At 47.3% G+C, this 13,908-nt stretch overlaps 1 long non-coding RNA gene across 1 annotated transcript; it reads right to left on the reverse strand.

Moving 5' to 3' along the window:
• Nucleotides 1-613: 613 nt before the first annotated feature.
• LOC311582661 lies at nucleotides 614-13,845 on the reverse strand. Its single transcript, XR_014774187.1, has 2 exons — nucleotides 13,733-13,845; nucleotides 614-2,105 (listed from the first exon to the last, which is right to left on the reverse strand). It is a non-coding gene; the product is annotated as an uncharacterized lncRNA (long non-coding RNA).
• Between the last annotated feature and the right edge of the window lie 63 nt (nucleotides 13,846-13,908).

Consider the following 13,908-nt stretch of genomic DNA (forward strand, 5'->3'; position numbering starts at 1 on the left):
GTTTTTAAGACTTATTTACTTATTTATGTATACAGCACTCTGCCTGCCTGTACACCTGCGGGCCAGAAGAGGGCACCAGATCTCATTATAGATGGTTGTGAGCCACCATGTTTCTGGGAATTGAACTTCAGGATCTTTAGAAGAGCAGTCAGTGCTCTTAACCTCTGAGCCATCTCTCCAGGCCGGCATATTTTCTTGAGTGATGACTGAAGTAGGAGGGCCCAGCTCCCTGTAGGTGATTTCATCCCTTGGGGCCATGGTTCTCAGTGCTATACAGAAGCAGGCCCAACAAGCCATGAGAAGCAAGCCAGAGAGCAGCGTCCTTCCATGGCTTCTGTTTCAGTTCCTGCCTCCATGTTCCTCCCCTACTTGAGTTGCTGTCTTGACTTCCTTCCATAACAGAAGTTCTATGAGTTAGAACTCTAAACCAAAATAAACCCTTCCCTCCCAGGTAGCTTCTGGTCGTGGTGTTCCATAAAGAGCTAACTAAGACAGTATCCTTACAATGGAATGTTACTTAATGATTCAAATGAAGTTTGAATTCATACCACATGGGTAATTCATGATACATGGGTATTTCTTATAAGCATGATGCTAGATGAAGGAAGCCAGGTTAAAAAAGACACGTATTATATTATTTCATTTATTTGAAATGTGAATTGGCAAATCCATAGACTCGGAAGGTAAATTACTACTAGTTGCCATAGGCTCAAGGGAAGAACAAGGAAAAAGGGGGGACTATGGATGGGTTTGGGGTTCTCTGGAAACAGAAGATGCTGTGGGATTGGATACGAGAGAATGAAGAGTTTTTGCTAATATACAAAAACATCACTGACTTATTCACGTGAAAAGGTTGATCTTATAGTATATGAATTAATAAAACCAAACTGTTTAGATCACTCCAGCTTTGTGAAGACTTCCAGAGCCCCTTGCTTAGAACCAACTTTTCCTTCTATATACAAACTTCAGAGCACACTTTTTTGAGGATTTATGTGACTCTCTATAATGTACCATCCTCCTCTGCTGACTATGAGCTCTCCCGGGCAGGATGCTCTGGTCTGTGCTGGTATCCTCAATGGACACACAAAACTCACTCACTGCATATTCAGTAGATAGACGGGGATTAGTCATTTCTGAAACCTTCATAATCCACCGCACTATTGAGCAACTTATATTAAATATAGCAAATGTTCTGCACATTCTGTATGTAAGACTTTGATGATATAAAAGTGGAAAAGTCATAGCCTCTAGCTCCAAGGAATATTTTCACAAGATAGCTACAGTACTTCTATGCTTAGAATCCACAGCTAATAGTTTAGGAATGTAAAAATCACCACCTTAGGATGATGACAGGAAGACAGCTGAGGGCGGAGGCGGGAGGGGGGGGGAGATGGAAGTCAGGGTTAGGGTTGTTATGGGGACGTTGGCTAAGGTACATTCCAGAGCCCACAGGAGAGCTGCACTGCTTTGCACAGCACAGGGAACAGGCAACTCTCAGAGCGAGCATGGAGTCCCTGACGAGAAGTCAGCCTTGAACATCAAGCGCAAACTTGATCATCAGCACAGCACTAATCAACCTGAAGCTCTGCCAATCCTCCTGAAGCTCCGTCTGCCTCCTCTAGGGTTGGGAGGAAGGAGAGCGGGGAAAGCAAGTAAAATGAAGGCCCTTGCCTTCCTACTTTCAAATTCCAGGCTTCGGGCCCCAGGGCAAAGCGAGCTGGTGGAGAGGGTAGACTTCAGCTTTAAATTGAGGCTGAAGTTAGAATTCTTACCTAGCCCTGACATTTTAAATTCCCAACTACCACTTTGTTTTGTGACTGTGAAAGCAGCAATGCTGGGCCTGGGAGATGGCTCAGCAGGTAAAGGCCCCTGCAGCCAAGCCTGGCAACCCAACTGGAGCCCGTTCCTTAGACACATGAGAGTCGTCCTCAGTGGTGAAGAGCATTGGCCACTCTTCCAGAAGATCCAGGTTCCATTTCCAGGGCCCACATGGTGACTCACAACCGACTCAGAACCGTCCAGTTCTAGGGAATCTAATGTCCTCTTCCAGCCTTTGTGGGCACCAGGAAAGCACACAGAGCACAGAGAGCATGCAGGCAAAACACCTAATAAACAAAGTGAAAGAGGAAAACGATTTCAGTGACAACCTTTAATTATCTCTGAGGTGTAGGCTCAGGTTTGTCAAAAACCTATTTTATTTAGGGTTCTTAAACACTTCTACCTCCCTTCAAACCCCCTGACCAGAGGTAGGGAAGAAAGAAGGTTAATAGGAAAAGGAGGTTGTGGATCTGTTTAGTGGGGCGACTCCACTCTTCACTGTCAGGATCCCAGCAGCAGTCCAGTCAAATAACAAACATGAAAAGGCCACAGGAATCATCAGCAGTGGCACGATCCAGCAGAAACAATAAGACTCTGACGAATTTGTACAAGTCAGCGGAAACAGCCAGAGTACCACAAGAAGTTCTCTGGAGCATTTCTCTCTGTGACATGAACTGCAGAAAAACAGAGACCAGCAAACTGATGTAAAGGTTGCAATGTGATGCAAAAGCATTGTTGTCTCACTGTCTGTGGGTTTCTATGTATCTTTTCTCAGAGACCACACAAAGTAGCTTCTGCAGCTGGCAAAAACCATGCCCCTTGCATGAGACAGCTTCCAGCCAAACATCAAGTGCCTTCTCACAGGTCTGTTTTCTGCTAACAAAGGACATGAGGCTGTCTTCAGTGGTGGAAAAATACTCTCACATCGCATACTTTCAAACAACACAAACAACACATTCACAACTGAGTCTTCAAAGAAACCAGAAACTTCCATTTCACTGAGGCATGACTTACCATGGGGTGTAGGATGCACATTGGCACTCAGTACCATGGGGTATAGGGTGCACACAGGCACTCACTACCTTGGGGTGTAGGGTGCACACAGGCACTCACCACCTTGGGGTGTAGGGTACAACAGGCACTCACTACCATGGGGTATAGGGTGCACACAGGCACTCACCACCTTGGGGTGTAGGGTGCACACAGGCACTCACTACCATGGGGTGTAGGGTACACACAGGCCCTCACTACCATGGGGTGTAGGGTACACACAGGCACTCACTACCATGGGGTGTAGGGTGCATATAGGCACTCACTACCATGGGGTATAGGGTACACACAGGCCCTCACTACCATGGGGTGTAGGGTGCACACAGGCACTCACTATCATGGGGTATAGGGTGCACACAGGCACTCACTACCATGGGGTGTAGGGTGCACACAAGCACTCACTACCATGGGGTGTAGGGTACACACAAGCACTCACTACCATGGGGTGTAGGGTACACACAGGCACTCACTACCATGGGGTGTAGGGTGCACACAGGCACTCACTACCATGGGGTGTAGGGTGCACACAGGCACTCACTACCATGGGGTGCAGGGTGCACACAGGCACTCACTACCATGGGGTATAGGGTGCACACAGGCACTCACTACCATGGGGTGTAGGGTACACACAGGCACTCACTACCATGGGGTGTAGGGTACATACAGGCACTCATTACCTTGGGGTGTAGGGTGCACACAGGCACTCATTACCTTGGGGTATAGGGTGCACAAAGGCACTCACTACCTTGCGGTGTAGGGTGCACACAGGCACTCACTACCATGGGGTGTAGGGTGCACACAGGCACTCATTACCTTGGGGTGTAGTGCACACAGGCACTCACTACCATGGGGTGTAGTGCACACAGGCACTCACTACCTTGCGGTGTAGGGTGCACACAGGCACTCACTACCATGGGGTGTAGGGTGCATATAGGCACTCACTACCATGGGGTGTAGGGTGCACAAAGGCACTCACTACCTTGCGGTGTAGGGTGCACACAGGCACTCACTACCATGGGGTGTAGGGTGCATATAGGCACTCACTACCTTGGGGTATAGGGTGCACAAAGGCACTCACTACCTTGCGGTGTAGGATGCACACAGGCACTCACTACCATGGGGTGTAGGGTGCATATAGGCACTCACTACCATGGGGTGTAGGGTGCACAAAGGCACTCACTACCTTGCGGTGTAGGGTGCACACAGGCACTCACTACCATGGGGTGTAGTGCACACAGGCACTCACTACCATGGGGTGTAGGGTGCACACAGGCACTCACTACCATGGGGTGTAGGGTGCACACAAGCACTCACTACCATGGGGTGTAGGGTGCACATAGGCACTCACTACCATGGGGTGTAGGATGCACACAAGCACTCACTACCATGGGGTGTAGGGTGCATACAAGCACTCACTACTATGGGGTGTAGGGTGCACACAAGCACTCACTCCCATGGGGTATAGGGTGCACACAAGCACTCACTACCATGGGGTATAGGGTGCACACAAGCACTCACTACCATGGGGTGTAGGGTGCACACAAGCACTCACTATCATGGGGTGTAGGATGCACACAAGCACTCACTACCATGGGGTGTAGGATGCACACAGGCATTCATTACCTTGGGGTGTAGGATGCACACAAGCACTCACTACCATGGGGTGTAGGATGCACACAGGCATTCATTACCTTGGGGTGTAGGGTGCACACAGGCACTCACTATCATGGGGTGTAGGGTGCACATAGGCACTCACTACCATGGGGTGTAGGATGCACACAAGCACTCACTACCATGGGGTGTAGGGTGCACACAAGCACTCACTACTATGGGGTGTAGGGTGCACACAAGCACTCACTCCCATGGGGTATAGGGTGCACACAAGCACTCACTACCATGGGGTATAGGGTGCACACAAGCACTCACTACCATGGGGTGTAGGGTGCACACAAGCACTCACTACCATGGGGTGTAGGATGCACACAAGCACTCACTACCATGGGGTGTAGGATGCACACAGGCATTCATTACCTTGGGGTGTAGGATGCACACAAACACTCACTACCATGGGGTGTAGGATGCACACAGGCATTCATTACCTTGGGGTGTAGGGTGCACACAGGCACTCACTATCATGGGGTGTAGGGTGCACATAGGCACTCACTATCATGGGGTGTAGGGTGCACACAGGCACTCACTATCATGGGGTGTAGGGTGCACACAGGCATTCATTACCTTGGGGTGTAGGATGCACACAAGCACTCACTACCATGGGGTGTAGGATGCACACAAGCACTCACTACCATGGGGTGTAGTGCACACAGGCATTCATTACCTTGGGGTGTAGGGTGCACACAGGCACTCACTATCATGGGGTGTAGGGTGCACATAGGCACTCACTATCATGGGGTGTAGGGTGCACACAGGCACTCACTATCATGGGGTGTAGGGTGCACACAAGCACTCACTACTGTACCCCAGCTGGCTTCTCCTATCCAATCGTTTCTTATGGAGACAGATTTTTCTCTTGCCTTTCTGTCTTTAATTACAACCTTCTATATGTCTTGATCCCAGCCATATCAGGTTTGTCAGGTATGGTTGCCCAAGGAGTGAAGCAAGGCACGTGAATGAAAGGAAGCAGATCTCAGTGGCCAGCAAGGGTCCATTTTCAAACTTCTGAAGTCCCTCGATACCGTTTCCTGTAAGTAGTCATTTACATCCCACTAACAATGTACAAGAATTCCTTTCTCCCCTCCTGGTCAGCACTTGGTATCCTTAGTCTTTTTGGTAACAGCCATTCTCGCAAATATGAAATGCCCTCTGACTGTAGTTTTGTGTTTCCCTGATAACTAATGATGCTAACCACTTTATATAAATTACATATAATGTGTATACACACATATAATATATAAATATATTTACGAGCTATTTATATATTTTATAAATGCATATATACATATATTATATATATTTACTAGCTACTAGTACGTCATCTTTTGAGAACTGTCTACTCAAGCTGGAGAGATGTCTCACTGTGTAAAAGCACTGGCTCTGAAAGTATGAGCACCTGAGTTCAAATCCATAGCACCCAGAGAAAAAGCTGAACATGGCTGCTCATTGTAGGATGGCGTTGGAAGGCGCTACATAGCTGACGGGCCAGTCACAGGTTAAGCTGAAACAGAAAGCTTCCAGCTCATTGGGAGACCCTGTCTCGAGACATTAAGAGAGTGACATAAGATCTGAGGCCCCCCACTCTGGCTCCCACATATGCAAGCACCTTGTCTGCATTCCAGAAGTATGAGGCTCCACTCTGGCAGCCGTGCTCCACTCTACCGGACCGGATACAGACTCTTCCTCCTTTCCTCCTGTTTATTTCTGTCCAGGGTAACTCTTTCATATGGCGACTCAAGGTTCAAGAAACCCTCACTTATAACAAACAGTCCCTCCAAACAGGGTAGGGAAATTGTTCCATAGCAGGTTGCTAGGAGCCAATTAGAATTCCCCTCACCCCTATACCCACCACTCCTGCATTTCACTATTTTTTTTTTAATCTGCTTCCTCTTTGATCAGACTGAAGGTTATTATTATAAGGAGTGGCCAGACAGACATGGAGGCTGCCCATACTGGTCTTGCCAATGCCATTCGCCATTCAAACCTCACCTTGATTCTCTCCTCTCCCTACAAGATAAGACTTGTGGGCTGGAGAGATGGCTCAGAGGTTAAGAGCATTGTCTGCTCTTTCTGAAGGTCCTGAGTTCAATTCCCAGCAACCACATGGTGGTTTCCAACCACCTGTAATGAGATCTGGTATCTTCTTGTGGTGGGCAGGCACACATGTGGGCAGAATACTGTATAAATAATAAATACATCTTAAAAAAAAAAAGACTTGTATAACTAGGACCCATGAAATCCTAGGTGGGTAACAGGCACTGACGGCAAACTCAACCACCCATTAAACCCCAGGTACCCGGTAAGCACAATTAGTATTCAGAAAAAATATATCACGATTATCCAACCCCAGGACATAGAGAAAGTAGAAGAGGTAATTAAACAAATGATACAAACTTATCATTTCATCTCCTGCTTCAGACTCTGACCTCGGCCTACTGGCTTCTTAATGTCACACAACCTGGCCACTTTGGAGATGGCTGTCTGTGTGTTCCTCCTGGGACTAGCTCACAACTGCCACTCACAGCTTCTCTAGTGACCTTGCCAGATAACTTTACCTCACCATGTACCAGCTGTACCCGAGCCTGGTGTTGCCATGATTCCCTACCTTTTTCATACCAGCCTCGTTGGCATGGCAACCTGTTTTAAGGCATCTGGGACACGCTCTGAAGGGGCATCAAATCCCCTAGACTGCAACACTCTCAATACCTCATCTCAGCCTCAGGCCCTACAGTCCGTAACACCTAGACTCTTTGTGGTACTCAGGTATAAAGGAAGTTTCGGGTTCTTTGTAAACTCAGTTGTGTTGTGTAAATATGTTTTTGTTTTAATCCCAAGTGTGGGATTTCAGCTTGAGCTTGTCCACTGCGGTTAAGTGTCTTGTGGTGGGCATGGCTTTTGCCAGCTGGTAACAGCCTGCCCCATGGGGCATGGAGAGGGGCGTGGTCTAGGTCTCTGAGGATATAAATAAGAGCTCAGAGAGGGTGTGGTGGGGTTTGTGGTGTCGTTGAGTGGCATGTGGCATGTAGCAGTTTGAAGATTCCAGAGATGGATGGGTTGGCAGTTTGGAGAAGACAGATGAAGAGAAATGCTTTTGGGTGCAGCAGCTTGGAGGAGACTGCTGGTACATCTGCTGCTGACAGAGATTGGTAGAGACCCAAAGACCTTTCGGCCCTAAACAGCTGGGAGAAGTAAAGTGGCCCTTTCTCCCCACTAACCTTCTTTCTCCTACATAGGACTGGGAGGTCGGAAGAGAGGTTAAGGCCTAAACACCCCAAATAAAGTGGAGTTTAAAGAGAAGAGCGCCACATTCAAGACTGCCATTGCCTACCTGCTGGTTGGTCAGGAGTTTGCACGCTAGAATTTCTCCTCCCCAAGCTGGGGCGATCCATGGAGAGGAGCCCGTAGCAATTCCAGATGTGGACTCAACAGCTGCCCAGCACAGGAAAAAGGCAGCTCAAATCTTACCTGTCACCGGAATAACTGTGGGCGTCACCACTAGGCAGCAGGACTGACCTCTTAAGGCCTAACCTTGTATCATTAGTTTCTTTGGAGTTTACCCAGGACCTCCAGCAGGTGGTCCAACCACACTCGCTGTTCAAGGACAAACTGACTTCCTGGCTGCAGTGGTCCTTCAAATCTAAGGGGGACTAGAGCATATTACAGCTGAAAAAGGTGGCATTTACCTCTTCTTCCAAAAAGAATGCTGCTTCTATGTCAACCAGTCAGGTACAGTAAAAAACAAAACCCAACAACTCCAAACAGAACTCCAAAAACACAAGGAACAACAGCTCAATGCCTCCAACCCCTGGGACATTGAAAACTCCATATGTAGTGGAAATTGCCCTTCCTGACCCGCCCCTCTTCTCATTTTTCTACTTTTACTCATCGCACCCTGCTTTATCTATTTCTTCTCTTTATTTCTCCAACAGCAAATTCAAAAGAATCTTAATGAAACAATTAATCAGTTACTTTTACAGGATTACCAACCACTGGCCACAGAGCCTGAGGCTCACAACTACTGAGTGTGTCCCTCATGGTGAAGATCAACAGTACCCAGAAAATGAGGACACCCCCAGACAGCAGGAAGTAGTATAAGAGCATGACATCCTCATCCTCACCTCACCATCACCCCCTTCTAGTTCCTCTGATTTTATAATAAACAAAAGGGAGACATATTAGCAATCAGGCATCTCCACCATAGCCAGCCCCAGGGACCCAGTGACAGCAGGATACATCTTAACTAGCTTCCAAAGGTGACATTCCTACTGTCACATATCTTGCGCCTGCGTGCGCACTTCATCCCCTTATAAATGGCCTGTTCCTCCCCCTTCCCTCACTTTCTCTTTCCCTTCCCCTCCCCCACTTTCCTTTCCCTTCCCCTCCCCCCAGAGGCCGCCTCTGTATATCCTCTCCCAACAAACCTCCCACATGAGCTCTGTCACACAGTGTGACTTTATGGCATGCGTCACTTAGACCATAACACTTGTTTCCAGCTAAGCATGGAGGCAACTCTCCTGAAGCTGTGGATAATGTAGGCTAATCACGTCTTTGCTCTTTTTTTGCTGAGTCAGCCTGAGTGAGTCTGGTTTTCGGTGACTTGCAACACAAAGCCCTAAACTATTTTCAGTGGAGACAATGAGCAGGTGGGAACACGTCCTCTGGGGATGGAAGTGGAGGTAGGCAGAAAGAGGCTCGCTAAAGTAAGGTCACGGCAAAGTTTCAATCTCACATACAAGGCAGATTGCTCCTTTCTGACTGTCTACCCCAACAGTATGTGTGCTGGAACTCCAATGTGGCCGTGCTTGAGAGGTCATAAAGGTGAAACCCTCAACCATGGATTAGACTGGCTCTACGGGGACGGCTCAGTGCCAGCAGGAGTAGCCTTGTTATAAACTATGCCACTTCTAGCTTCATCTCTGTATCTACCTCTGTGAACTCTCCCTCACTGCCTTACCTTCTAACCTTTGATACCCATCACCACGTTGTATGTAATGCAGCAGGAAGAGCTTCACCGGATGCCAAGAGGATGCCAGTGCCACGCTCCAGGACCTCTCATCCTTCAGAACCATGAGGCAAAAAAATCTGTATCCTTTATATATTATCTGGTCTCTGGTATTTTTTCCATGGCAACAGAAAAGACAAGGGCATTAACCATGGTAACTGTCATATAACTTACCACCTCTTCCTAAGTGAAATATATATAGCTCATAGTGTAAATACTCCAGGATTGAAAATTTAGATTTAAGTCACTATCACAGAAGATCTGTGCATCCCTAGGCAAGCTATTTATCTACCGCCTAAGCTCAGGTTCTTTCTCTATGAAATAGCAATAGACTAGATCTGCCACTTGAGTTACAGTAAGAATTAATTAGTACACTGAATGTCAGGTATATAGTAGTAACTCAACATTCAATTATTATTACTGTTTTCAACACCTTTCCAAGGTTGTTAGACACATTTTTGGGAGGGAGATTATTTGTTGGAGATTAAACTACCAATGCTGCCGGCATTAGCATCTATCCTTACCTCTTCTGTTTCTGCCCTGTGAGGAGTGAAAGGCATAATTCTTCTACTGTCAAAGGCTTTGCTTTCCTCCTTTCTTCTTTACCATACTTTTCCCCAGAGCCTTGATTCAACTCTTAAGAATTATGTCTGTCAGTTATTCCCTTTGCCTTCATTTTTGCCTACTGACAATCCCACTTTATTAAAAGTCTCCACACTAAAATACTGTTGCTATCCCACCAATACACTGTATGCTTGCAGAGAAAAGAAACTATGGAAGAAAAAGGCTCCTTAAATTCCTATTACCAATGCACCCTGTGGGGCCTCTTCTTTGCCTCATCAGTGTAGAGAACACGAATCACTCCACTGGATCCTAATTATGTAGACCAAATTCCTTTCTCATCGTGTTTCCACCGTCTGAGGAGCATTCTGGACCCCATATCTCATCTTTAGCCTCTCCCTCCCTGTCAATCAGCATTTAACACAAACATAGCTTTCTCTTCAAAAGACCAGTCTCCCTTAGTTTCCCAGCCAGTCACCTCCAGTGACTGAATGTAGCACCTCTTGCTCACCGTCCTCATCTTGATGCATTTCCCACATACTCCCATGTTCCTTGAGTTTGAGGCCACTGTTTCACCAAGGCTGCTGTCTCTATATCGGCCAAAGAGGACTGGTGTTGAATCCCATCAGCCTTACAGGGCTATCAGTTTACTCTTGGTTCCCTCTGACAATTACTGCTCAGTCTTTTTATGTTTTATTTTTGTTTTAGAAAGGGTCTCACGTTATAGCCTTGGCTGAACTGGAACTCTCCATTTAGACCAGGCTGGCCTCACACTCAGACATCTGCCTGCCTCTGTCTCCGAGTGCTGGGATCAAACACATCAGCTATCGATTCCTTCTTAACGTTTTGCTCGGTTTCCTTCATAGTTAAGTCTTGAGTGGAGAGTTCTCAGAGACAGATCTCAGACCTCACTTTACCTCTTACCATCCTACTGCACCAGGACTTTCACCCACGCAAAGTCTTACAATATCAGCCTTGAAGCTGGGCGTGATGGCGCATGCCTTTAATCCCAGCACTCGGGAGGCAGAGGCAGGTGGAACAGAAAAGTCCCGCAGAGACATTCCTGGCCACCCCTGCTCTTATCTCCAACCTCTATCATCAGCTATATAGAGGGTGTTTCTGAATGCCTCACAGGTACCTCCAGTACTACACGGTCCAAGTTCACTTGCTAGCTTCTGCTTAACCTCCTTCCACGGTGCATGACATCATCTGACGTTACTTGATCCAAAGCTCAAGGGCCTCCCTTGGCGCTTCCTCTCTCCCTCCTCCCTCCAACTTCCGATGTTCATGACTTCCCACGTCTTCTTCCTGGACTGCAGCTACAGCTGCCTAACTGAGTCTGTTCCAAGTCTGCTCCCATCCAATCCACAGTGTCTCACACCACAGAGGAAAAATTACACCTACATTATAGGTTGGTTGCAAATTATGCTCCTGGCTTCCAAACCATCAAAGCAAAAGTCTCGGGAAAGTAATCTTCATATCTCTTGCTATTCGTTCTAGTACTAACACCATGCTTGGAATCAAACTCAGGAGATTTAAACAGGAAGTGACAATGACACAATAGTCAGTGACCTCTACACTATTCCAATGGCATAGTCTATCTGTTTTTTTTAAACCAGTATTTAACAAGTACTCACAATGAGTCAGACACCATGTTCACCACTGGAAATAAAGCAGTGTGTGTGTGTGTGTGTGTGTGTGTGGTGTTTTAATCTCATGGCTAACACTGAGTTTCAAGTAATAGTAAGTGCAACTCTAATGAAAATTTGCTGGGGGAAGAGGGCTTGTGTCTCAAACTAGCCCTACCTTGTAGACAGTAAAATAAGGGGCAGAATAACCATTTCTCAGAACTCTCCCTCTTGGGTCTGTCCCCAGAGCAGATCTCAGGACATCGCACCTTTCTATTTCAGCTACCACTACTGTCCAGTACACACTGAATACTGACAGGACTCCTGAGTGCTGTCACTGGCCAGCTCCACCTGCTGTGACTTCCTACAGAGATCTACCACGGACACACGCCACCCTTCCCCACAGTCCTGATGGCACGGCACTGCTATTGCTCATGTAGGCCAAAGGTGCCAGCGATGCTTGCCTAGTCAGTGCTAGCGATGCCAGAGAGCAGGGTGGGGCAGCTAGATATCAAATCAACCCTGCGTCACCTTGCAGGCTCTCCAACGGGCGAAGAATGCCAAAGAGGCTGAAGCTGCTCACACACCAGGATCTGCTTGTACAGAAACTATACCATGTTTCCCCCTCACTTGTCTGAGAGCCACACTCCAGCTGTTAGCATTATGCTGCATTACCCAGGTTCCGATGTACTGTTGTTGTCTGATGCTCCTGAAGGCCTTCGTTTGTCATGTGTTGTATTTTGGGTGAAAGTGTTTGCCCAAAAGCTCGTGTACTGAAGGTTCAGTCTCAAATGCAGCAATGTCCTGGGGTGGGGAGGGGATGGGTGGTGGAGTGTGTGTGACTCTATCATAAAGATCCCAACCTACTATTTTGACTGGCTCCTGGGAGGTGACAGACACTTAAAGAGGTGAGTCCTACTTGGAAGTGGGTCTGAGCTAGGATAGAATGTCAAAGAAAAGTATGGAGGCACAAGAAGAAAAAGGAGCCCCTCACCCAGAGTCTGGTTAAAAACAAAAAAACAAAACTCTCACCAACTGTGAGGCAAGAATTCCAAGACAATTCACATTTGCTTAAGGCCATTCTCCCAGCCCAGCTGTAATCTGAGACTGGTGGTAGAAATCCAGTGGCGCCTGGTTTTATGTTACCAGACCCTAAACCATCCAAGGTGATGCCCTGGAGTCTTACCAAAAAAAAAAAAAAAAAAAAAGAAAGAAAAAAGAAAAAAGAAAAAGAAAAGAAAAGGTGGGGGGTGGTTCTTAGCAACCCTTTCCCCTTGTATCTTGAGAGCCACTAAAACAGTAAATATGGCAACTGCTAAGACACTCTTGTGGAAAGGCCAGACCCACTCTTGGATGTTTACTCTCTCATTAAGCATCTCTCTGCTGTAACTCTTTTGCCTAAAATGGCTTCTAATAAGCTCTGGTATTATGTGGCACGCCTACAGCCATGTATGCCCTGTGGCAAGCTTCGCTCTTTCTTTTCCTTGCTTTTCTTTCTATTCCAAACAGACTTCAAATCTATTTCTTATTGGTTTGTTTTGAAATTCACTTCTGAGTTGAAGCTGAGAATACCGTGCCTGAGTTAAGAGATTAGAGGAACACCTCAGGATAATTACAACAGAGGCATACTGCGACAGCCATTCCTCCAGGCCGCCCCTAACACTCTTTGGTGGCTCAATTCTAGGGCAACCCTTTTCCCTCTCACCCACTTGCAGGCTCTAACGTTTTGCGCATGCTCGGAGCGTGTTCCACTGCTGAACTACATGCCTAGCTCAATTTTTCTTAAACAAAATGGGGAAAGGTAACCTCACAAATAGTAAGCATTTAGCTGATAGATGTCTCAGGTCTTGGCTTTAGCAATCTTAGTTTGAGGAGCTTCAGGGAATTATTTCCACAGTCCCCTAACCCTAACCCTCTCACTCTCATTTCCTCCCTACTCATCCCAGGTAAACCTGCAAAAGGGGGGGGGGGGGGACCATAAGCATGCATTCCCATTAATTACCTGGGGCCTCTTAGCAGCCTCAGCCCAGTGATGGGCGAGCTGAGGAGTTGGAAGCACGGGTGGATGGGGGCGGGACCATGAACACGGATAGCGGCCAACGGAACTGTCTTCCCTGGAGCCCTCGGCCGCGTGCAGCATTGTGGGAGTTGTAGTTCTTACGTGTCTGAGTTTCCAGA

This window comes from Acomys minous (genome assembly GCF_964271855.1).
Source record: "Acomys minous genome assembly, chromosome: 14".
Classification (NCBI taxonomy): domain Eukaryota; kingdom Metazoa; phylum Chordata; class Mammalia; order Rodentia; family Muridae; genus Acomys; species Acomys minous.